We start from the raw sequence: 27,057 nt of genomic DNA, 5'->3' as shown, positions 1-27,057 counted from the left end.
CTACCTAATACCCTTAGTCATTCCTTAGATGTTGCTGTTGTGTCCTTTTAACAACCACCTGAATTTAGTGTGCTTTGATTTTTGACATCTCCTTCTACATTTTTTTTAAATAGTCACATTAACACCATAGACTTTTTTGAGACGTAGAATCAAGCATGCCCCTTTTTTCAATGTCCAACTATGCAATGGGCAACCTACATAACTTAAAAGCCTCGCCACAGGAACTGGTGGATTGTGACATCCCTGAAGGCATAGTTATTTAAGCCTTATATACTTATAATGACTTCAACTTATATTGACGTCGTTCACCAGCATACAAAATACATACATGACGTTATAATGCTCAATCCTTATAATGACGTCAGTCGTCAAACATACATACAACTTATTTTTTTTATATATATAGATTTCTCGCACGATTTGATTCCTCGGCTGTTTCTTCTGCAATTGTAGGATTTATACTAAATATTCTCTTTTAATCGCAACCCCAATAACCTCAACCGTTCCATAGACATTTAGGCTCATTTAGGCTCATTCGTTTTCAGCACCCCTCTGAAGGTGCGTTAAATTTGTCTACTTGATACCCTTAGTCATTCCTTAGATATTGCTGTTGTGTCCTTTTAACAACCACCCTGCATTTAGTGTGCTTTGGTTTTTGACATCTCCTTCTGCATTTTTTAAATAGTCACATTAACACCATAGACTTTTTTGAGACGTAGAATCAAGCATGCCCCTTTTTTCAATGTCCAACTATGCAATGGGCAACCTACATAACTTACACGCCTCGCCACAGGAACTGGTGGATTGTGACATCCCTGAAGGCATAGTTATTTGACCTTTAGGCTTTTTGGAACGAGATGGGTATTTCAAAATTTTGATTGGATGTCTTTTGGGGTTTGGAGTTTAAAAAAAGTATTGGAGAAGGGCACTCACACTTCGACATTCCCCTCACATATCCTGAAAGTTTCAACTTAATACCCAAGCTATCCTTAAGATATTGGGCAACCTTCTTTGGGCATAGATATTGGGCATACTATGCAATGGGCACCTACATAACTTACAAGCCTCGCCACAGGAACTGGTGGATTGTGACATCCCTGAAGACATAGTTATTTGACCTTTAGGCTTTTTGGAACGAGAAGGGTATTTCAAAATTTTGATTGGATGTCTTTTGGGGTTTGGAGTTTAAAAAAAGTGTTGGAGAAGGGCACTCCCACTTCGACATTCCCCTCATATACCCTGAAAGTTTCAACTTAATACCCAAGCTATCCTTAAGATATTGTAAATACTCCTTTTTGATAAACTGGGTTTGCCTAGTATCTTTCCCCAAAGTTCCCCAACGAACAAAACTTAACCAACAACAACCAAACCAAACCAACATTCCCCAAACCTAACCTGAATACCCTTAGCCTTTTAATACAAACCTAGAATAAAACATTCCCACTTTTCTTAATCATAAATCCTTCATTTAAACAATGGCCAAAATTAATAATTTACAATCCTGGCCCCAGGCCCTGGAAGGCATGGTATCCCAGGAGCCATTGTTGTTAGACCGTTTGAATATTTTGATAATTGCTTTTTACAGTTTCAAACAGTGTTGATGATAGGGGACATCTAAACGCGTAATGGTACTGGTTGCCCTTCGATCACCCTCAATACCCCCTCCCTGAAAGATTCAACTTTATTTCCTCAGCCATTTCCAAGATATTGCTTATATTCCCTTTTTATAACCAACATACCCATATTGTTTTTTTTTTACTTACGAGTGGATGATCGGATCTTAATGAATTTTGATATTTAGAAGGACCTCGTGACTCAGAGCTCTTATTTTAAATCCCGACCGGCATTAAGCTTCTGATTTTCCTTTTAAAGCTATCTATTGATTCTTAGAATTTTGCCAGAGCTCATACCATATGAGCTCTTGGCTCTTCTGACCTCTTCACAAGTGCCATATGAGCTCTTAGCTCTTGATATTTATATGTAGTTCTAGATATAAAGAAGTATCTGATCTTGTAGGTTTTATACACAAAATAATAAAGAGAAACTTGAATATCTGATCTTAAATCCATATTAGGATGATAGAAAGTACAGATGAGCTATATACACATCGTTGGCTAAATTGACTGGATCGAATGAAATGAAAATATAGCCTATGAATATGAAATACTACAAAAACTAATTTCACTTAGATATCATAGGTTGCATCAAAGCAATATTTATTATCTGAACGCCAGATCTAATATTACTATTGCAATTGTAAATATCCATTTTCCCCGAACCCTGTTCTCATATTTTGGAAACTGGCATTGAACCAAACGGGTAAGCTGGGTATGAGAAAAAGGTTAAAAGCTATTCGACAAGCAGTCACGGCAATCCTTTTCATTCAATTAAAACTACTTTTCTCTTCTCCACATTTTTAACAAACAAGTTTTTATATTGGAAATTTATATTGTTTTCGAACTCCGGAAGGAGATAGCAACTTTGAAAACGAATAAAGCTTTCTCTTTCAAAACATTTTCCAACTCCAATAATTCAATGAATAGATTGTTTCCCCTAAGAAGACAGACCCTTAAAAAACAAACGAAACAATGAACATTTTTTGTACTGAAAGACCTGGCCTTTGTGGAATTAAATAAAAAAAAAAACAAGTTTTTCCACATTAAAAACTGAAAACGAACAGAAATTATTCAGCATACGAAAGGGGTTGCCCCCTCCTCAACGCCTAAATTTTTACGCTAAAGTTGGACTCTTTCTCACAACTCTACTCTTTAAAGCAATAAAAAACTTTAGTGTAAAGAGCGAGGTTTTAATGTCGCTCCTTACTTGCAATTAAAAAAACTTATTTTTTTATTTAAATTATGGATGTTTTTAATTAATGTGGGTTTTGATTTTGGGTCACGCCAAATGAACAATTAAAACGAAATTTGCATATGAATTTATTTTTTTTACTAAATGGCTTTCTCATAGTTTTGATCGGACGATTTTGAAAAAAAGGGATGGGAGAGGAGGCCTAGTTGCCCTCCATTTTTTGGTTACTTAAAAAGGCAACAAGAACTTTTAATTTTTTACGAATGTTTTTATTAGCACGTAACTTACGAATTAACTTACGTAACGAACTTCTATATTTGTATATTTTTATTACGTTTAATAGGGGTTCGCCCCCTCGTCAGTACCTCGCTCTTTAAACTAAAGCTTGAATTTTGTCCCAACTCTTTCAGAATGACGCCTGAATCACAAAGTCCGTAGAATAAATAGTTGAATTTTCTAAAAATACTTTAGCGTTAAGATCGAAGTATTGCGGAGGAGACAGACCCCCTTATATACTTTATAATTTCTGTTCGTTTTATATTTCAATGCTACTCCTTGCTTCCAGCAGACAATTGTTTTTCTTCGAAAACCTTGGGCCCCCTTCATGGACTTTCTCTTCCCTCATGATATATTTCCCCATGGAAAGATCCTCCCACAGAGCCCACTCCCCCCGAGCCACGCCCCCTAAACGCACAACGTCCCCTTGAAAACGTATGTACACTTCCCAATAACCATTACTATATGTAAATAATGGTCAAAGTTTGTAACTTGCAGCCCCTCCCCTGAGAACTGTGGGGGATTAAGTCGTCCCGAAAGACATAATTATTAGGTTTTGTACTATGCTGAATAAAATGGCTATCTAAAAGTTTTGATCCGGTGACTTTGGGAAATATGAGCGTGGGAGGGGGCCTATTTGCCCTCCAGTTTTTCGATCACTTAAAAAGGGCACTAAGAAGAAAAAACTTAATAAAGACTTAAAAAGACTTAAAAAGAGCGTTTAATTTTCGATAGAATGAGCCCTCTCACGACATGCTAGGACCAATGGGTCGATACCATCACCCTCGGAAAAAAAACAACAAAAAAACAAATAAACACGCATCCGTGGTTTGTCTTATGGCAAAATATATTTTTTAGAGTTTCGGCTGCTATTAGACCGGGTCGCTCCTTACTATACAGTTCGTTACCACGACCTGTTTGATAACGTATTTGTTACTTTTGCAGAATTTACAGGTTTTTTTTAAATACTATCTTACTTAAATTAAAAACATAAAGTATTTTGAGCGAAAAGTAAAATTGATTAAACGTTTCGTAATGATAAACTGCAACTAAAGAGTGACTCAATTTAACCCTCACGTTTAAAAAAGAAATTGACAGCAATGCAAGTGCATACATTCAAAGTTATTAAAAACTATCAGTTTCAAAAAACTATCAAAGTTAATAAAAACTATTCTGAGATAAGATAGAATTAGAACTATCAAAAATTGATGTAGATGGCCTCCCTTTTTCAAAGGTCATATTGCCGCACGGTGTTCCATGAATATATATATGGTCCATATAAAATAAACGGTTACAAATTCTGGTCAACCGATTTAATTCAATGAATGAATGTTTTCATTCATTGTTTGATGTTTGATTGTTTGACTTTTCCACGAACATCTTTTCAATAGAAATGTAGAGAGATAGCGTATCTTTAAATTAGAAATATGAAATGATTCCGAGTTTGAATGATTGGAGACAAGGAGCAGGTGCATGCCATCTCTAACCTCCTGCCCACCCTACCTACCAAATTCTCAGCTGAAAGATGAGAGAAAATGTCTGGGGTAATGATGCACGAGAATGAAGTGCAAACGAGATCTGCGGCTATGAGATGTGCGACAACAAGTATCGCGACGACTCCTAAATGAAAATATTGGACAACGAAATCTGCGGCTAGAGGAAAAGCGACAGGGATGATCACATCCGATCGTAAGTGAGATCTGCGTTTAGAAAGAAGCAATAGGGGGAAATCACAAGTCCCATTGAATTGAACACATGCCAGAATTCAAATCTTCTTTCCTGTTTTCCCTTCATAGCCACTATAATAGCTTCATTTCGTTCTAGGTTGGCTAATAGTACGAACGCCAGATGACAAAAACGTGAAACATACCACGACGGAATGGTGCAGGTACGAGAATGAGCCTACACCCCCCCGCTAAATCGACCATGCTGATTCGAAAAATACCAACGGTTCTTGCTTGTGAGGGATGGAACTATCCGAAGCTTGACATTTTATTATATTTTGGTGTTTCATACAAGAAAATGCATCTTCCATAAAGTTTGAGGTGCAGTTTTCTGCTCAAATACAAGATTTTCTGCTCAAATACGAGATAGAAATGCCCAAAGGTCATAGAATGTCTTCATAACAAACTTTTGGGATTTGTTCCAGAATAGCCCATTCCGTCGTACCCCCTTCTTGCAATAAGCAAGATAGACAAGCTTGGCGCCCTGACTATAAGAAATGCATGTGTAAATTTCGTTTCCACCTTCTTGTGTATCTTTGCAGACGCTAAAATAACGCATTTCTTAATTCTAAGGTGAAAATAAACAATTTAAACAAAATTAAGTAATTCTGGAGTAGAACCAAACCCCCCTTCCAAACCCCCCTTGTCTAAGAGGGGTAAACAGGGAAGAGGGATTGAATTCATGCCAAATTTCTTAATTACATGATACTGTTGAATTGCCACTCAGTGACTAAAAAAAAATAACGCTTTAATTAATGTAATGCCAAAATTCAGCTGAAAAGTAGATACGTTTCACCTTTGATGAAGAAGAGTCCATTGTAGATATAAGTACTTATATATTATTGGAGTTGTAACCCAGGTAACACACTTATCTCTACTACCAACTTGTAACAGAAAGTTAGGCATGTTTAAACCTCAAGCCCATAAAATGCTTAAACCTTATGCTCTTTAGCAAAAAGATGAGAATTAGGAGTGTTAGTAAAAAATATAAATTCTGAAAAGGTCACTGGCCCTCAACATAACCTTATTCTTCTTCTTCCTGAACTTTTGTTGAAAAGCTAGGTATGCTGCCCTTTTGTTGAACCGCAGTCATTCTTTACCAGCGGGGGGCTGTAGGCCCTCCAACTAAAAAATGCAGTAAAACTTGTGATCTAAAAACTGGGTTTATTTGTTTTGAATATATAGTTCTGTTCTGGTTCTGGAAAGTTGTCAAACCACTTCAGAATTTATAAAATTTATATTTTTGAAAATTTTTCTTATATTACTGAAAGCAGATGTTTAGCCTGCGGGTCAAAGTAAATTGCATAGAAAACCCATTGTTACAACTTAAATATCATCTGCCTCACTGGACTTGTTTAAGGGCTAGAACGGAGCTTCCTATTGGAAAATTTAGACGGTTTGTAAAATGTTCAGCTGCGTCACTTGAGGCCGCAGAAGAAAAAAAAGGGCACATATATATATTTATAGAATATATAGTAGCTGGATTATTTTGCCCTCTTAGGCAGGGTGTTCTGATATTGGGCTTGCCTGTTTGTTTGTTGTTTTATTTTTGCCTTTTTAGAAGAGCTTTGCTTTGTAGGTTTCAGACTCCACTTTTCTGCAGCTTAAGCAAGCAACAGTTATCTCTTCGAAAGAGATGGGAGAATCACTCAACAATTGCTAGTCATCATCAGCAAGCCCCACTTGAGCCTGAGGAAATTTCCCAAAATTTTGAAAACTGGGGAAACAACCCCAACAAGTCGAGACATTTTGGTGAAAATCACCCAATCATATTGATCATATCGGAGAACTCTACTGTAAAAGTTTCAAGCTGTTATATATATAAATGTGGAATTTTGCATTTTTTTGCCAGAAAAAAGATAATGGATTCGTGTTGATTTATTTGATTGTTTTTTGTTGTTTCTTCACATTGGTAATTTTATTGAACCGTTGACCTTAGAAGGTAAAGAGATGATTCCTTCGATTGGAAATTGAATCTTTAAGTGCCCTTAAACGTTCAATTTTCGTTTAAAAAGATTGGAATTTAAAAAGATTGGAGGGAAACTAGACCCCTTCCCACGTTTTCTTTTCCTCAAAGTCTTCCAACCAAATTTTTGGATAGCCATCTGAGTCAGCATACTTGAAGGTCTCATAAATATGCCTCTAGGGATGACATGACCCCCCTTAGCCGTGGGGAAAGGTCTGTAAATTACGCAGTTTGCCCACTGTTTAAATATTATATTTGTTAATGGGAAGTATAAAGGCAATTTTCTTAGGGATAGGGATTTTGTACTTGGGAGGATTGTCCACGGGTAGAATATTTCGTGAGGAAGGAAGTTTGTCGGGAGAATTTTCTAGTAGAAACTTTACACTATGGGAATTTGCCATAATTACTATATGCCTTTTTTTATTTTATCTTAATGTGTCTTTGTCGACTCAATTTTACAAGTGGGGATGTTCTGAGGAAATTTTCAGTGGGGTTAAAATTGTCCGGGGGGTATTTTACATGGAGAAAATTTTTGTGGGGAAATTGCGTGAAATAAATTCTCCCTGTGGTAATCCTCCACAGGAGCAACTTTCCATTGGGGCTGGGGGGTTTCCGGGTAAACTTTCCTACGGAGGGGAAATTTCCAGCATGATTTGAAAAACGATGTGAAAACTAAAGTCTTTTTCAAATGAAAACATGCTAATAAGAATTTCAAAATTTCCCGGAAAAATTTTCAACGAAGATGGAATTTTTCGGGGAAATCTTCGGGGGGGGGGGGTATTTTACGCAGAATCAATCTTACATGAGTTTTCCGTCTAGGAAAATGATTTTCCATAGAGGGCTATGCCGCTGGGCCAAGGCACGGCTACGCGGTTGAATATTTTAAATCTCATTACCGCTTTTCTTCTAACTGCAGCCTCTTCTTGATATCATAGGGTCACCATAGGTTCGATAAAACCACACAGGGAAAAATTATGTTAAGAATAGCTGCTTAGACAGAAGATTTTGAATTTTACTAATTTTTCTTTAGGAATATTTTAGAGATAACAGAAAAAAATTCAATTTTTTTCTTATTAACTTTTGATTTTCTAGACAACTAGGCTGTCAGTCAACTACTTTTCGTTAGATCTATTCAAAGAAATTATTAATCATTTATACACTAGTACATAATAAAATCATGGAGCTCTACTAGAAAGAGGAAATATGTTTGGTATGCGAATTTTTCTTCAGGCTATTAAAAAGATCCGTCTCGCCTTTAACGGCCTTGGGATTGGGGATTTTAGAAGGGGATACGAAAACTATTGCAAGAAGAATGTATGTTACAATCTCAGATTGAAGGATAAAAAAAACTAGTTTTATCCCCGGGTAGTTGACTAAAGAGTAATAGACTGAATGATTTCAACAAGAATGGAGCAATACCCTATTCGTGCGTTTCGACTAAGAGGGGAAAAACAAAATTTGTTAATCAGTACCTTCCGGCTTGTCAATGTTCCTGTCTATTTGAAAGAAAACTAGACCAATATTTTATGTTAGGTTCTACGAAAATTGATAGCGTATTGGATAGAATACTGAAATACATTTATGGAATGAAACATATGGAGGAAAACTTTCCATTCTAGAATTACACAAGAAAAGTATTAATGTCAAAATAGCAGCAAATTTGAGGATAGAGTAATTCTATGGTTTAAGGTCCCCTTGGTCGAGTCGGGTAAACATTTTGGAATATTCCGTTAAAAAAAAATTATATTTTGATTTATTGCTTTGTGTTTTCCCCTATTATGTAAGAACTAAGATTGTGCAGAAATATGTATTTGATTTTATTTGGTAAAATTAGTTTTCTAGTTTTTGGGCCTTGGACTTTTTTGAGCAGATGCATGGCTTATTCCTACCAAAGCCCTTTAAGTACGTTTCCATTTCTTTTAGAAAATGTGGACAACTTGAATCATTGACCACTAATTCTATTGAAGCCGTTAGTCGACAACCTCATAATAGACAGATGCACTCTGGACCATGGAGTGCAAATTATAAGGGACAGAGACCCGCGAACGAGATGCATACAACATAACCGATCAGCACCGCTAGAATTTTTTTTCTTTAGTTTCAGTATCGCGTAGCGAATTTTCTGGGTTGCCACGACAAAACTCAAGATCACAACTGTGGGACTCGAGGGCCTGATCGAGCTCTAGGTTGAACTTTCTTTCGAGATTATCATTCGGAGCGGCAAACTCTCTGTTGAAGTGTTCTACCAGCTCATCGTCAGTAGGAGCAGCTTGATTAAGCGGCACAATACCGGCCTTCCGCTTTACAAACTTCCAAACGGCTATTGAATCATTGTGAAGAGACAACGAAGAGCGTGCGTTATTTCTCTACAGTAGACATTTAAGAGGATTTGTTTTTCTTCTTTGGGTTGACTGGATGTCCGCTGGAGTAACTGGAAGGGTACCTTGATTTTTGAAAGCGTTTTGTCTAGCACAGTAGCGCATAAGACTTTATAGGTCTTACTCCACTCCTTCTTTACTGACCATTTGCAACTTTTCCCGCTGTTTTGAGACTTCGAACTATCGATGGCAAAACTGTTCAGGATAGAGAAATGATCAGAAGCACCAAAAAAAAATTGACATGGAATGGTTCAGGAGGAGTAAACACAGGAGAACAAAGCATAAAGTCAAAGACGATGTTGAACCGATATTGTGGATATAAATGAAGGGAGAGTCATTGTCAGTCCCCGAGCGGAACTTTTGCTTGCTGCGTGTGTGCAGACTCGACACATTGACTAATCTGACACATTATCTAATCTAGGCTAAAATCTCAGGAAGTCCAGGTTTGGTAAGCTGAGAGGGCCACCTTGTCGTCCTTTGGGATATATGCAAAGGTCAAGGAGAACTGGGGCGAAGAAATTACCCTAAAAATGGAATTGGCCCCGGAAGATTTAAAATGGATAATATAAGGGGAATTTTATGCCTCTTGAAGAACGTAAGAAATATTTAGGAAGAAATAGATTGAGGGATATTCCTTACAGTTGCCCTATGCGTGAAGAGAGGGATGAGAATTTGCAGCATTTTCTTAGAGGAATGTAGGGAGTTGAGTGAGCTGCGCTTTGAAATATTTGGTAGGGAGGTCGGGGGAGAGATTGGATTTTGGAAATTCTGAGAAGTAGGTGTTACTTAAATATAAATAATATCGGAAAGTTCGGCCGGGTAGGTATGAGATATCGTGATGGTTTTCTTAAATAGCTAGTTTTAGTGTCTTTTCATGTTTTGTTGCTGTATTTTTTCACTTGTTTCGTGTATGTCATCATGGCCCAATTGGGCTTTTGTGTGAATACATCTATCTGTCTATCTATCTATCAATTTATTCATATTCTAAAACGAAAAAAAAACATAAATAGAAAATAATTTTCATTTACATTCTATTTAGTGACACTTGTTCTTTCTTCTTTACCATTCAGTGTTTCTCTTGAATTATTAGTCCTCAGAAAACACAAATAAGCGTGCATTCTTCTTAGGTGGTCTATTTGATCAATCTCTATTGAGGGTACCAAAGAAAAACACTTCGATCGAAAAGAGAATTAACACGAGCAAGATGAATACAAGTATATGGTAAACCACAATTCAAACAACTGTGAAGCACTCTGGGAATGTTTTGTATCTAGCAGTTCGTGGTAACGAACTATAGTAAGGAGCGACCCGGCTCAATAGTAAACGAAGATCTAAAACAAAGGAATTTTGATGCTAATAGATAAATCAAATAAATTGGAATTTTATGCTGATTTTAAATATATAAGTTTCATCAAATTCAGTCTTGCCCATCAAAAGTTACGAGCCTGAGAAAATTTGCCTTGTTCTGGAAAATAGGGGGTAACACCTCCTAAAAGTGATAGGATCTTAATGAAAATCAAACCATCAAATTCAGCATATCATAGAACCCTACTGTAGAAGTTTCAAGCTCATGTCTACAAAAATGTAGAACTTAGTATTTTTTGCCAGAAGGTGCGAATTTATTTATTTGTTTCTTTGTTGTTTTTTTCCTGGGGGTGATCGTATTGACCAAGTGGTCCTATAATGTTGTGAGAGGTCTCATTCTAACAGAAATTAAAAGTTCTAGTGCCCTTTTTAAGTGACCAAAAAAATTGGAGGGCACCTAGGCCTCCTCCCACGCTAATTTTTTCCAAGGTCCACAGATCAAAATTTTGAGATCACCATTTTGTTCAACATAATCTAAAAACATAATAACTATGTTTTTGGGGCTGCCTTACTCCCCCACAGCCCCGGGGGAGGGTCTGCAAGTTACAAACTTTGACCAGTGCTTACATATAATAATGGTTATTGAGAAGTGTACAGACCTTTTCAGGGGGATTTTTTTGGTTGGGGGGGGGGGTTGAGGGGAGGAGTTTACATGGGAAGATCTTCCCTTGGAGGAGTTGGTCATGGAAGAAGAGAAATTCCATGAAGAGGGCACAGGATTTTCTAGTATTATTTAAAAAAAGAAAAAATAAATATGAAAAAGTTTTTTCAACTGAAAGTAAGGACCAGCATTAAAACTTATAACGAACAGAGAGTATTACGCATATGGAGGTTTATCTCCTTCTAAATACCTCGCTCTTTACGCTAAAGTATTTTTAGCAATTTCAACTATTTATTCTACAGCCTTTGTGATTCAGGAGTCATTCTTAAAGAATTGGGACAAAATTAAAGCTTTAGTGTAAATAGCGAGGTATTAACGCTGGGGAAAACCCCCCTCATAACCATAATAAAAATATAAGAATATAGAAGTTCGTTACGTAAGTTAATGTGTAGGCTACGTATATTTCTTACTAATAGAAACTTTCGTTAAAAATTAAAAATTCTAGTTGGCTTTTTAAGTAACCGAAAAATTGGAGGGCAACTAAGTCTCCTCCCCCACCCTTTTTCTCAAAATTGTCTGATCAAAACTATGAGAAAGCCATTTAGCAAAAAAAATTAATGCGCAAATTTTTTTTTAATTATTCATTTGCGGAGAGCCAAAAACATGCATTAATTCAAAAACGTCCAGAAATTAAATATAAAAAAACAAGTTTTTTTAGCCGAAAGTAAGGATCGACATTAAAACCTAAAACGAACAGAAATTACTCTGTGTATGAAAGGGACTGTTCCCTCCTCAACGCCCCTCTCTCTACGCTAAAGTTATTTACTGTTTTATAAAGGAGAATTGAGAGAAAGAGTCAAACTATATAATAATTGTGTATGTATGTATGTTGTCGAAAATGGCTCCATTTTTTTTTGGAAAAATCTGTATCTTGGGATTTATTCTCGGTTAAAAGACGATCTAGATAGGTGAGAAGTCTGAGAAAATTCGTTAAGAGCCTTAATTTTGGTTTTTGCAAATGACGTCATGTACTATATTAGTAAATCATATAAGTATTTTCTTATATGATGTCCTGCATAGCATCGATAAGATTGTTGAGTTTCCAAAACATCAATCTTCTATATATATAAAATTAAGTTGTCTCTGTGTGTGTGTGGGTGTGTCGGGTGACGTCATGTTTGTGTGTTGACTGACGTCATGTTTGTCGACTGACGAAATTACAGACCGGGACATCGGGACACAAATGACGACCGGGACACCGGCAAGCACCGGGACACAAATGACAACCGGGACACAGGGAGTATAAACTAGATCTACGTTGCATGGGCAACGTGAGGTGTTGTGGCAACCTTTGCTCGGCTTCACCGAGTAAAGTGTTGCGAGAGCAACACTTTGGTTTTGTTTCCTCGCTGCGACTAAACGCTGAAGTTGTTAATCTGTAAGGATGCTAAAATACATACTAGGTACACCAACTCGCAAAAGTTGCAAACTCCTCATTGCTAAAGATGATTGTAGCCTTACAGCCGATTATTACTTACAAGTCCCCTACATGTCTTACCACTGGAACCAAATTGGTCTTACCATCAAATACAACGGAAACAAAAAATAGGTACACCAACTAGTAAGAGTTGAGAACCTATCATTGCCGAGGATGATTATGAGCTAACAGCCGACTGTTGCTTACAACTCCCCTATATGTCTCACAATTGGTATCGGCCTATTTTTGGTTTCAGTGTGTACCTTACTACTGAAGTTGTCAACCCCTTTAAACTTTCAAACTGGTATATCTCATGAAGGAATTTTTGTACAAAAAATGGATGAGATATACTTTGATCAGCTCATCAAAAGCTATCGACTGCCGTCGAAAAAAAAATCTATCTGTCTTAGTTCAAAAGTTGACTTTTTTGCCGTAGGCCAACTTTCTAACGTCATCACTTAGAAAGGAGCAAAGGATAAACTCTAATTTCTTTAGCAATGAGAGAACTTTTAAAGTTTAAGAGGCATATCTGATACCATTTCTCTACCGCAATCCCAAGTGCGAAAAACCGAATGATAAACTCAGCTGAAATCACGAACAGAAATGGGTAGAAACAATAGATGGCAGCACTTTCGGACCCGTGGGAAAATGCCGCTTTTTTGCTTCTCTAAATTTTTCTATTTATCACTCAAAGAAGATATATTGGCTGTGGGGCAGGGTAACTGTCGCATATATTTAACACTTATAGATTTTAGTCCATCTTCAATTTGAAACTGGTTCCTGCCTGCTTGCCTGCTAGAACGGAGCTTTCCACTCGAAAGCAGAAACATGGTTTGATGAAACGAAAGCTTGGCTGCATAACTTCAGATAGTCCTCTCTGACATAGGCTATACAACTCCTCTTCCCTTCACATACTATAGGCTCTGGCTCAAGGACAAGCAAAAACCATCCTTTTTGGCCCCAGGCAAGAGTTCTACGAAGCTTTCCAAAATGTAAAGTCATATTCATCAATCCGGCCTAAGGTCCACACTTTCCGTAAAAACCGCAGAGGTTAGACCCTTACCACTTTCTAGGAATAAGCTGAAATCGGGGTGCTAGGAACAAAAAAAAAAAAAAAAACACGACAAAACCAAAGTGTTGCTCTCGCAACACAATGACGATCAGGACATAAGTAAAAAAAACTAAAATACCTAAAAAAAAGGTAAAAACTACAAAAAACCTAAAAAGAAAAAAAAACTAAAAACTAATATAAAAACCAAAAAAGCTAAAAAACTAAAAATACTAAAAAAAAAGAAAAAAAGGAAAAAAAATGAAAAATAAAGGAGAAAAACAAAACTAAAAAAATAAAAAAAAATAAAAAGAAAAAAGAAAAAAAACTAAAAAAACTAAAAAAAAGTAAATACCAAAAAAAAAACTAAAAAGAAAAAAGGGGAAAAATACAAAAATTCATTTCATCATATACCATTTCAAAAACGAATGCATATACAGACCGGGACACCGGAATACAAATGACGACCGGGACACAGGGAATATAAATGACGACCGGGACAGAGGGACACAACTACAACGGGGACGCCGGGGAGCACAGGGGGATATATAAATGACGAAGGGGACACAGGGAATGTTCGATTAGCAATCACCATCAACAAAACTCAAGGGCAATCATTAGAATCATGAGGTATCACTAAAAAAACTAAAAAAAAGGTAAAAAACTAAAAACTAAAAAAAAGACCAATTCAAAAACGAATGTATACACAGACCGGGACACCGAGACACAAATGACGACCGGGACACAAGGAATATAAATGACATATTTATATTTATAAAACATAATGACTGTTGGAAGGCCCTAAAAAAGAAAATTTGCAGTTGCAGTTATTATACATGCTGATTCTTTGGAACCAGCATCTGAACTATCAAACGCGATAAGATGTGAAAATCGACAACTTGGATCATCAATTGCGACAACACTAATACGGACAGCTAAAGCAAGAGCCATTGCTAAATTCTCTGAAGTAATCAAAATCCAAAAACGTGTCAAAAATGAAAACGAAAAACAAAGATATGGGCGGTTAGAAGACATACGAAAACGACAATTAGAGCGTGCAAAAATGAAATGAAGAGCAGAGAAACACGTTATGCGACACCCAGCAGGTGAGCGGGTCAAAAATGAAAATGAAGAGCAAAGACACACGCGGTTAGAAGAAAAGTGATGGCATGTCAAAAATAAACATGAAGAGCAAAGACGCACGCGGTTAAGAGACATGTGACACCGAACAAGTGAGCGAGTCAAAAAAGAAAATGAAGAGCAAATATACACGCAGTTAGAAGACATGCGACACCAAACATATGAGCGAGTCTGTGAAAATCTACCCGGACAGCGAGAATCAAAACGTGTCAAAATTGAAAATGGTAGCGATGATTATTGCGTTTGGGATTTTGACTTGGATAAAGCCAATAGTGCCTACCATACCTTTGTTAAGAAAAAGTTTTGGCAATATGCGTTTCATAATGACGAAAGAGAAGCGGAGGTAAAACGAAATAAAGTAATTAAAAATGATAGCGATGATTATTAGGTTTTGAATTTTGACATAGATAAGGTCATCAATGCCTGACATACCTTTGAGAATCAAAAACCTAGAATAGATAAATCGTTGGAAGAAAAAGAAGTTTCTGCCCCACTACCTGAACAATTAAAAGAAACAAAGGTTTGGCGATATGTCTTTCATAATGACAAAAGGCAAGCCGAGGCAAAAGAAATTTTTGTCCCACCATCTGAACAATTAAAAGGAACAAAGGATTGGCGACATGTCTTTCATAAGGACAAACACAAGCCGAGGCAAAAGTTAAAGGTCCAGTAAAAAATGTAGCCTAATTTTACAAAGGCACCACTTCTAATTTAAGGTCCGTTTAGATGTCATCCGTTTCTCAACTTCCGTAAGAAATGAGGAAAAATACCCAAATTGCAGAAACACAAGAGGGGGTTCTTTAACAGGGTAAAGCACCGGCAAACTGTACATTATCAATCAAAGGATCTTAGGCAAGTTTTGTGTCTTTGTGGTTGGACTATTTGCCTTATTCATTTGACCTGACATCTTTGACCTGATAGTACCGATGGTACTACTCTCTCTTTCATTTACTTTCAATAAAGAAGTGCAAAAGAGGGCTGAGGGCTATCCACTCTGTTCGTTCGCACACTCATACAGTTTACATTTCCCGCATCCCTCGAGGGACCCATTTGGAGCTTGCTTAACTCTGAATGAGCTTAAATAGTGACTTCATTGGCCCCCCTCTCAAGCCCAATAGTTGGTGACACCAGAACTTGAACCCCCATCCTGTAGGACATAGGATTGCAAGTCCACCGTGCTTACCACACGACTAGTAAAAGGCCACGGTGTTTTGCAGAGATGACAGAGGATGTAACCTAAATTGAAGATTATAACAGACAAATTCAAGTTTGTTTCAGGCAAAACGACTGAAAGTATGGGTCTCCTTCTTCCAAAGCAATAACTTGCTCATGCCACGTGTCTCTTTAGTGTGTTTTTTTCCAAATGAGTAAACATTGAAAAAGAGCTTAATTTCGAAAATAAAAGTTGTTCTATCCAACCTCATAGGTGTTCTCTACTGGAAAGAGGTCATTTGGGACCTATTCTTCAATTAAGCTCTTAGCAACGTCAAAAAAGACTATTAGATGTCCGTGGAAAATCCCTTTATTCCAGAGTTTTAGGTAATGGAAATGATTATTTTCTTTTCTTTCATCAACTCAGCAGATGAAATTGTTCAGTATCAATGCTTGGGTTCTTTTAAATCTTCTAGCTTCTGTTCAATAGCCGCAATTCAATTTAGTAGCCAAATATTGACTGTGCCCTAGGCAAAGGGACAAAGTACCAAAAAGATATTCTTCAACAAGCTCCCCATTCTTATAGCTGTATGACTTTCGATTCATTTGATTTGCTGCGATATCGTTCTGCGTTGCTAAAGAGTTTGCCAAACCGTTTAAAATATGTACCGAGTATTCCCAAAGTGTTTCGGAAGCTAAGTTGGTTCGACAGTAATTTCAGCAAACAATTATTTCTGGAAGATTTAGCAGCTAATGTTTTCTTTCTTTTTGTCATCCAAAAGGATGTTTATTGACTTGTAATCAGCACCGTTAATAAAGAATAGTACCATGAACCCTTTCAGGAGTTGGCAGTGCCGACCCGTGCATATCAAACGTAAAGCTCAAGTTTTGTCTATAGTAAAGAGCCTTGTATTTTCAGCGCTAAATTTTTTCCATTGTGCATTTTGTAAAGAAGAGTTTATCTTAAAAATTTAAGAGGGATCCCACTATATTGAATATGTAAAGTTCTAGTGCCTTTTTTACGAGTTAAGAAAGATTAGAGGGAAACAAGCAAAAGAATCAGGACATCCACAAACGGTGCTACAAAATTTTATGTCTCCCATCGGCTTGAAGATTACATTCAAAAGTTCTTTTCGTCAGTTCGTTGTTTCAAATGTGTATTTTTATTTTGATGCTTGATGTGAGGATTTAATCTAATTTCTTATTTTTATAAGTTACATTTGTTTATTCATAGCAAATGCAGAAAATTTTAATTCTCCATTGTTATAAGACTGTGCGGCCGTTTTATTTAATAGTAAGGGAGCTTACGTTTCTTTAAAAAATATTTTTACGAAAACTTATTCATATTAGTAAAATAAATAGCATAGAACTAATAAAATCGATATATAGGGAATAACATTTAGATTATGAAGACAAGCTACAATCAAAAGGGCTTGCAAAATAGCTAAGATTTCACCAGAATCCCATTGAACTTTTGTAGGTCTTTTAATATTTGTTGATCCAAGAGTTTGCTGTAACGAACTGTAAACAAGGAGTAACCGGCCCAATAGTACCCGAAGCCAGAAAAGTGTAATTTTGATAAGAACAGATAAATAAAAATAATTGACCTTTTGTTGCTGATTCCAAATATATAAATTTCATTAAATTTAATTTTACCCATCAAAACCGAAGAGCCTCTGAAAATGTGTCTAATTTTTTGAAAAAGGGAGGAAACACCCAGAAAAATTTAAATCATCTTAATGAGAATTGTTCCATCAGATTCGACATATCAGAGAATTTTGTTTTAGAGGTTTCAAGCTTCTATCCAAAAAATTTGGAAATTTGTGTTTGTCTTTTTTTTTGCCAGGAGAAAGATCACGAGTGTGTGTTAATTTTTTTGTTTATTTTTCCCTGAGGTAAACGTATCCAACCAATGGCTCTAGAAGATCAGAAAATAACTCATATGAACGGAAATCAAAGGTTTTTGTGCCCTTTTAAGTGGGCAAAAAGATTGGAGGGCAACTAGCCTTTCTCCCATGGCTCTTTTTTCTCAAAGACAACCGACCAAATTTTACATAGCCATTCTATTCAACATAGTTAGAAGGCCCAATAACTATGCCTCTGTGGATAGTTAACCTGAGTTGAGCAATTTGTAAGTTACTCAACTTATAGTTGAGCAACTGTAAGTTGACCAATTTGCCTATCTTTTACATATAGTATTAGTTGAGTCTAGGCGTTTACCCCGCTGAAAATTTTCCCCCAAAAATTTGCCCGTGGCTGGAAATTTTCCCCGCGGAAAATTTGTCGAGTAAAATCTCTCCTCCCCCCCCCAAAAAAAAACCCTCATGGAAAATTTCTTTCTGTGGGAAATTCTTCCTCACGAAAAACTTCCCAAGGATAGTCCCCCGTAGTCCTGATGGATAATTTCAGATGTTCATTAAAAACGATATTGAAAGCTCTACTCACCTGTTTAATTCAGAGGAAATGCTGTAGCGTTGCCTGCATTAAAGAGCCATAAGAGTTCAATATGTTGTTATTTATTTATTTGTTTTATATTCAAACACGAAAGGTATTCCACCCTTCGATAAATTATTAATTTAGAACAAAAAATTTCCATAAAACAAGTTTTTCAAAGAAAAATGAAGGGCTTTTCACTTTACGGAAAAAAAAACAACAAAGGATAATGGAGTGTCAATATATATATATATATATATATATATATATATATATATATATATATATATATATATATATATATGATAAAAAAGGACCGGGGGAGGAGGCCTAGTTGCCCTCTAATTTTTGATTACTTAAAAAGCAACTAGAACTTTTAATTTTTTACTAGCGTTTTCATTAATGAAAAATATACGTAACTTACGAATTAACTTACGTAACGAACTTCTATATTCGTATGTTTTATTACGTATAAGAGGGGGTTCACCCCCTCGTCAACACCTCGCTCTTTACACTAAAACTTGAATTCTGTCCCAATTCCTTAAGAATGGCCCCTGAATCACAAAGGCCGTAGAATAAATAGTTGAAATTACTAGAAATGCTTCAGGGAAAAGAGCAAGGTATTACGAGGAGGTGAACCCCTCATATACGTAATAATTTCTGTTCGCTTTTTAAGTTTTAATGCTGCTCCTTGCTTTCAGTTGAAAAAAGTTTTCATATTTATTTTTTCACTGTTTTTTTTTTAAATAATGCTAGAAAGTCCTGCGTCCCCTTCATTAAAATTATCTTCCCTATGACAAAGTCATCCATGGAAAGATCCTCCCACTTAACCCCCCTCTCAACTTCTCCCCCCCCAAACCAAAAGAATCCCTCTGAAAACGTCTGTACATTTCCCAATAGCCATTAGTATAATATGTAAACAGCGGTCAAAGTTTGTAACTTGCAGCCCCCCCCAAGGGGACTGTGGGGGAGTAAGTCGTCCTCAAAGATATAGTTATTAGGTTTTTCGACTATGGTGAATAAAATGGCTATCTCAGAATTTTGATTTGGTGACTTTGGGGAAAAAATGAGCGTGGGAGGGGGCCTAGGTACCCTCCAATTTTTTGGTCACTTAAAAAGGGCAGTTGAAATTTTAATTTCCGTTTGAATGAGCCCTTTCGCGACATTCTAGGACCACTAAGTCGATACGATCACCCCTGGGAAAAAAAAAAAAAAAAAATAAACACGCATCCGTGATGCGTGACAAAAAATGCGAAATTCCACATTTTTGTAGATAGGAGCTTGAAACTTTTACAATAGGGTTCTCTGACACGTTGAATCTGATGGTGTGATTTTCGTCAAGATTGTATTACTTTTAGGGGGTGTTTCCCCCTATTTTCTAAAATAAGGCGAATTTTCTCAGGCTCGTAACTTTTGATTGGTAAGACTAAACTTGATGAAACTTATATATTTAAAATGAGCATTAAAATGCAATTCTTTTGATGTAACTATTGGTATCAAAATTCTGTTTTTTAAAGTTTCTATTACTATTGAGCCGGGTCGCTCCTTACTACAGTTCGATATAACTTTGTGATATAACTCGTATATACTTAGCATACAATATTGTTGAAAGAAATATTCAGTGGTCGTTTTAAACAACAGAACGATGTCTAAACACAGTAGCTTAAATCCTCTCAGAGCAACTTAGTGTGAGATGTCTTATAGAAAAAATATTGACAGGTATATAATTTATATGCATTTTGTTGAATTTTGCTTAAAACACCTACATACTAATTCAAAACAGAGGAACAATGGCACATCTTAGACCCCTCCTTAGATGGGTCTTAGAAGTATTCTTCCTCACCATCCTCCTCCCGTCACCCCTGTATAGTTTCATAATACATCCAGTTAAGTTGCCGTTGATTATCTTTATATTATAACTGTAAAGTGGCTTTGGGGAACTATGTATGTAACGATTCTATGTTACAGTCTTTATCAATGTCAAGCTAAATCTTATCTATTCATTTCCACTCGAGCAAATCTCGTGGTGACAGTATTTGATACAACAGTTCGAAGAGGAAGGTAATATTAGCCGCCAAGACAAAAATAGCGACACAGTGGCATGTTCCTCACTGCCTTGGTTCATTTTGCTCGGATGTGTGTCTCTTATACTTCAAAGTTTATGAGATTTTTCAGTTGCAAGATGTAATTTTCTGTTGTTTTCGTGAGGTGTTTACGCACCATGCAATCAGTGACTGGATTATTCGTAATGTTTTAGAGATTTCATATTGGTAAGAATTACAAGTTAAATGAGTGACAGCCAAGGAATACCGTTGCGTACTTATCGGTTATATAATAGACACTCGGGAAGTGAAGTTCGATTACGGCTGATGAAATGAAACAAAATATGATAAAATTCTAGTTAATTGACTTCTTGCTATCTCGGAAAGGGTATAGGTTAGGAAAATGAAACTTTCGGGGATGGGTCTACAGGCTAAAGTATGTCCCGGGACGGTATTTTAAAGGGTAAAATTCTAGTTAATTGACTTCTTGCTATCTCGGAAAGGGTTTAGGTTAGGAAAATGAAACTTTCAGGGATGAATCTACAGACTAAAGTATGTCCCGGGAAGGTATTTTGAAGCAACTACCTCCACTCCTTCTCCCTCTAGAGGGCCCTGACCTTTGATGACCTTTAAAAATATGTGTGTTATAAAAGTGAAACCTTGCAAAATAGATTTTTGACTATATAATCAAATTTTGCCCAAAATATTAATTACAATACGCCACTTTAATTCTTAAGCAGGAAAAATAGAAAGAAATGACAATTACTTCCGAAATTAACCAGTAATAAAACTATTTCAATTAAAAGGCGAAGAGAAATTAATTTTCTCTTCCCTAAAGCGAAGCTTTTTTTTCTTCCTTAAGCCATTCTAAAACGAACAGAGATAAAGTCATAATAAAACATAGTGGCAATAAAGGAAGAAAAAAGCTTAAAACTAATATAAATTAATACAAATAAGAGTAGAAGTTTGCCCCCCTCCAAACCATCTAAATGCTAGAGTAGGATTTGCACTTTAATGAAAATTTACAAGGGAGATTCTTTTGATATATTTATGCTGTCAATACCGTTTTTGTAGGGTTGGTGACAAAGGATATATGTCGTTTTTTACTTAGCCTTCGTTACCACAAACTGTTTGATGTCACCATTCGCTTTTTGCTAAATGACTATGTTTTTCTTGTGTGACGAAGATCTAAAAATAGAACAATAAGAACTGATTCTCAAACATAAAAAGAACAGAAAACGATTATTTATTCGTGATATCAGTTGTCGCGATCAAAATTGATCTGGTGTTCGTTTTAATTAACTTAAATTAATTTCAGCTATTCCGATTAATTAAAAAAACATTTTTCTGAAACGGAGTTTTTCAAACAAAATAAAAGAGACGAATCAAATGCCAAAAACGAGCAGAAATAAAGTGATACAATAATACTAACTTAAAACGAACAGAAATGACTGTGAGTGTGAATAAATGAAACCAAAAACGAACAGAAATTAAAATAAATAGTCCGGTCGAACTTGAACCAGAGAGCCCAAAGTGATCAAAGGGCAGCCAGCCCACCCCCAACAGTTTTTACCCAAATGCTTCAGATAAACATTTTAGATAGCTGTTTTGTTAAAAATAGTTCAAACATCAAATAACTATGTTTACGGGGTTGACACTCCCACCGCCTCCGGGCTAGGGCTATATTTTAAGCAATTAACACACTGTTAGCAGATAAGGATTTTTATTGGACTTTTTTTTTACTTGACTTATTAAATAAGAAACGAAGGAGACAGGGAGACAGGGAGGCAACTCGTTTTTTCTCCTTTAACAATAGAGAAAAAACAAAAAAAAAAGAAGGAATTACACCTCAATAACTCACACGGAGTACATAGAGAAAGAGACAGAAGAAGCAAAAGTAAAAAAAAGAAAAAGAATACCGACTCATGGAGACACGGATGGGACTTATAAACTAATTTATAAATAAATCACTTTACATTAAATCACTTTTCACTGACTCACTTGGTGACCCACTTATTAAATCAAATAGTTTATATTTATTGGCAATCTCTGGAAAGAAGGGCATGTTTGATGCTGGATCTCCAAAAAAGCTTAGAGTTTTAAGGTAAAACTTTAAAGAAATGTTGAGGGGGATGCCGAACACAATCGAAACACTATATGCTTGCTTGTTGCGAAAGGAAATATCAGAAATATCGAAAGAACAACCGAGGGTATTTAGTTTAAAATTTCAAGACATGTTGAGGAGATTTAGAAGAGTACCCCCCCCCCCATTTATCTTTTTAGGTGCCCCTCTGCTCAAAACGATCGAAATTTTGGAATTGTCATTTTGTTAAAACTAGTCAAAAGGTCTAGTGACTATGCCTTCATGCATATTATGCCCCAAACTCAAAAGTTTTGATTCTATTCATGTTCGAAAAGGCTGAAGCTCTTAAAGTAAAACTTTGAGAATGTTGAGGGGTAGAGACTATGTGCATCCTGTTTATTCAAAAAGATGTATCTGTAATATCACAAGAAAAGCTTAGGGTATTAATTTTAAACTTTGAGCATGTTGAGAGAGATCTTAAACAGTGATCAGAGGACAACCAGTTCACTCACATTCACTTTTTGGTCACCCTCTTTCCAAAGATATCTAATCAAAATTTTGGAATAGTTATTTTCTTCAAAGTAGTCGAAGTAAGTCAAATAAATGTACCTCCAGCATGACCTATCCGGGGCAAGTGTTGTTATATAAGCTGTATGTTGTTCGTATACAAGGTTTGCTATTGGGGAAAGTGGCTTGTTTGATCCTGAGTCTCCAAAAAGACCAAGGATATTAAGACAAAAATTTTAGAAGACTTTGAAGGGAATGTCAAACAAATTCAAAGCACACTGTGCGCAGGATGATTTTCAAAAGGACACAACAGCAATATCTAAGGAATGGCTAAGGATGTTATATTGAAACTTTAATCGCAAGTTGAAAAAGGAACGAATGGCAGCCGCCCCTCCCCCTTTTGCCCTTTTAGATTTTCTCCTTAACACTGACTTTCTCTTTAAAAAGCCGTTGTTGTATTCAAAGTATTCGCCTATATCTAATAGCAAACTCTCTGGGGATACCTTTGTCCTGCAGTCCCTAGGGCAAGGAATGTAAAGTATGCCATTTGTGAATTTTTTACATGCAGAACTTATTATTAGGAAAGGGTGGAATGTTTGATCATGGATGTGTCCAAAAGGCTAAGAGTATTGAGGCAAAGTTTGAGAAATGTTGAGTGGTATGTTTCACTAATAAATGAAACTGTATGTATCTAAGTTATCAGGAAGAGGTAAAGGTATTAACTTTATACTCTCAGGGCCACTTCTACTATTGCTACTATTGTGACTGCAAATGAGACTGGTTGTAACTGCAATTGTGACTACTTCCAACTGCGACAAATTGCAACTGTGATTGCGACTACTTTCAACTGATACTGCATATATGTTTAACTACTTTCGGGAAAAGCGGAGGGGCTGTTAACTTTGAAAGTTTAATTTTTAAAAAAACAACGCTTTGAAGTTTTGATACTGCTAGAATATAGGTAAAAGTAAAGGATATGGCATTAGACTTTACAGTCCGTACCGGCGGTGCTGAAGACAGCGTGCCGAGGAATCACAAGAACAACCTGCAAATTTTCGCCTAGCATTCAGGTACAGCCCAGTCGATGATTATAGCTTGAGTAAATCTGTTCAAATCGGGACTATGTCTAAAATTTGTCCATATTGCAAGGCCTTGAAATTTAATTGTGAAACAATGGGAATGTGTTGCGCCTCAGGAAAAGTTAAACTTCCTCTACTGGCTGCACCACCAGAGCCATTGAAGACTTTGCTTACTGGAACTGCATCTGAATCTAAGTGTTTTTTTTTTTTTATCACAGATCAGAAAATATAACTCATGTTTCCAAATGACGTCGTTCGGTGCCCAAATCGAAAATCCAGATCAATTTATGCCTACTTTCAAAGTAAAAGGGCAAATTTATCATAGAGCAGGGTCCCTACTACCATTCTCAGGCGAGAATCATAGATTTTTACAATTGTACTTCATCAGGGATAGAAATTCTGAATTGAATGCACGTTGCAAAATTTCTCCCGACTTTGAAAGGAAAATCGTTTCCCAATTGCAACATCTTTTCCACGAAAACAATAATTTAGTGCGTCTGTTCAAAACAGCCATCGATTTGATGCCTACTGATACGCATAAAATTGTTATTTCCGCTGACAAAACGCCTCCTGGCCAACATGTGCGTAGATACAATGCTCCAACTATCGACGAAATGGCAATCGTTATGGTCGGTGATCAGTTTTTACCTCGAGATATTATTCTTCATAAGCGAAACGCTCAGTTGATAAGAATTGCTGAAACTCATCGATGGTACTATGCCCTACAATATCCTATCATTTTTTGGGACGGAGCCGACGGCTATCACTTTAATACTAAATTGATAAATCCAGCCACTAACAAAGAAATGAATAAGAAATGCAGTGCAATGCATTATTATTCCTATAGACTAATGATTCGGCAGGATGAAGACAATTATATTTTAAAATGCCGTCAATTTTTTCACCAATACGTCGTTGATATGTATGCAAAAATTGAATCAGAACGTTTGCTATTTATCCGCCTGAATCAGACCAAGCTCCGCTCTGAAAAATACATTCATTTGCGAGATGCAGTTGTAAATGACGGTAATACCACAAACGTTGGAAGATTAAAAATGTTACCTTCGTCATATGCTGGCAGTCCCCGTCATATGCATGAATATGCTCAAGATGCTATTGCGTATGTTCGTCTCTATGGTCGTCCAGATTTATTTATTACATTTACATGTAATCAATCTTGGGACGAGATACAGCAGCTTTTACTTCAAGGACAATCGGCGGTTCATAGACATGACATTACAGCCCGTTTCTTCCGGGCAAAAGTTGAAATCACTGATAAACTACATAGTAAAACTTGAAGTGTTTGGGTCAGTGCGATGCTGGATGTACTCAGTGGAATGGCAAAAACGAGGATTGCCACACGCACATATACTAATCTGGCTACATTATAAAATTACTTCTAACGAAATTGATGATGTGATTTCCGCTGAAATACCTGATTAAAATGTCGATAAGGGGTTATATGATATTGTTGTAAAAAATATGATACATGGACCTTGCGGTGCACTGACCGAAAATTCACCATGCATGGCCAAAGGAAGGTGCACAAAGCAATATCCTCGACTTTTAGTACCCAACACAATTACTGGCAACGATGGTTACCCACAATATAGAAGAAGATCTACTGAAGATGGCGCTAAAACAGCAATAATAAAGAAGCGTAACGGTACCACCATCGAAGTAGATAACCAGTGGGCTGTTCCATATTCCCCATTATTATCAAAAACACTTAATGCACACATAAACGTTGAATACTGTAACTCCGTAAAGGCAATCAAATACATATGTAAATACGTCAACAAAGGCAGTGACATGGCAGTTTTTGGCTTGCAGTCCGAAATCAAAGATATTGACAAAATCGTACAATATCAGGATGGAAGATACATAAGCAGTAATGAAGCTGTTTGGCGAATTCTTTCATTTCCGACACATGAACGTAGTCCAGCTGTTGTTCACTTAGCGGTACATTTACAGAATGGTCAACGTGTTTATTTTTCGGAATCCAACGTGCAACAAAGAGCCCTGAATCCACCGGATACAAAGTTAACTGCTTTCTTTTCGCTCTGCAAAAATGATTCTTTTGCAAAAAAACTGCTGTATACTGAAGTGCCTTCGTATTACACGTGGAATACTAAAAATAAAGTATTTGAACGTCGAAAACAGAGTAAGTCAGTCGACGGCCAACCTACCATCTTCAAAGATAGCACGATAGGAAGACTCTACACCGTTCACCCCAACCAACATGAATGCTTCTTTCTACGCCTGCTTTTGGTGAATGTACCCGGTCCGACGTCCTTTGAGTATTTGAGAACTGTAAACGGTACTATACATGACACTTTCCGTAGTGCATGCCAAGCTCTGAATTTATTGGAGAATGATCAACACTGGATAACTGCATCAATGACGCGTGCGAAACGTCAACTCCAAGTCAAATTCGTGCATTGTTTGGAATCATTCTAACAACTTGCTCTCTTTCAGCTCCTACAGAGTTTTGGTAAAAGGTAAAAGGTAAGGGGTACGGCATTAGACTTTACAGTCCGTACCGGCGGCGCTGATCTCCGTTTCTTGGCCCTTTAGCCAGGAAGTGCAATGGGGGGTTGGGGGCCAGCCATCCTGTGCTTTCGCACACCCTTCCTGTTTACCTTCCCCAGATTTCTCCAGGTACCCATTTAGAACTGGGTCGACTCTGGCTAAGCTTACAGAGTCACGCCACTGACCCCCGTCCCAAACTGAAGAATTGGGTACACTGGGATTCGAACCCGCGTCCTTTCAGACAAGGGATCCCGAATCCAGCGCACCAACCATTCGGCAAGGACGGACAGAGTTATGGGGAAAATATAAATCGAAAATGCCCGAAGATATACTCCATCAAAAACGGTTAGAGACGTCAGATATGACTTTTGATTTTACATCAGAAATTTATAACTACACTTTAGTTATTATAGAAGATTTGTGCGCATGTATGGCAAACAAACCTC

General features: G+C 36.7%; 1 protein-coding gene and 2 long non-coding RNA genes across 10 annotated transcripts in view; 2 read left to right on the top strand and 1 right to left on the bottom strand.

The window, feature by feature from the left end:
• The window catches only part of LOC136027229 (uncharacterized), a 173,023-nt gene extending 165,690 nt beyond the window's left edge, over positions 1-7,333 (top strand). For 2 of the 3 annotated variants that reach the window (XR_010617545.1, XR_010617546.1), the window contains exon 5: positions 4,909-6,354. This is a non-coding gene — a long non-coding RNA (uncharacterized LOC136027229). Of the gene's footprint in view, positions 1-4,908; positions 6,355-6,387 lie in introns of those variants that run through there. The other variant, XR_010617547.1, reaches the window with a different exon arrangement.
• LOC136027230 (uncharacterized) overlaps positions 1-27,057 on the bottom strand; it is a 78,999-nt gene that overhangs the window by 17,725 nt on the left and 34,217 nt on the right. The window lies entirely within an intron of this gene.
• Positions 20,413-27,057, top strand: part of LOC136027226 (RING finger protein nhl-1-like) — a 147,321-nt gene continuing 140,676 nt past the window's right edge. For all 6 annotated transcript variants that reach the window (XM_065704279.1, XM_065704278.1, XM_065704273.1 and 3 more), the window contains exon 1: positions 20,413-20,638. The gene's annotated coding sequence lies outside the window, so the exon portion shown is untranslated. The remainder of the gene's footprint in view (positions 20,639-27,057) is intronic.

This window comes from Artemia franciscana, chromosome 5, assembly GCF_032884065.1.
Source record: "Artemia franciscana chromosome 5, ASM3288406v1, whole genome shotgun sequence".
Lineage (NCBI taxonomy): Eukaryota > Metazoa > Arthropoda > Branchiopoda > Anostraca > Artemiidae > Artemia > Artemia franciscana.
This window is presented reverse-complemented; position numbering and strand designations above follow the sequence as displayed.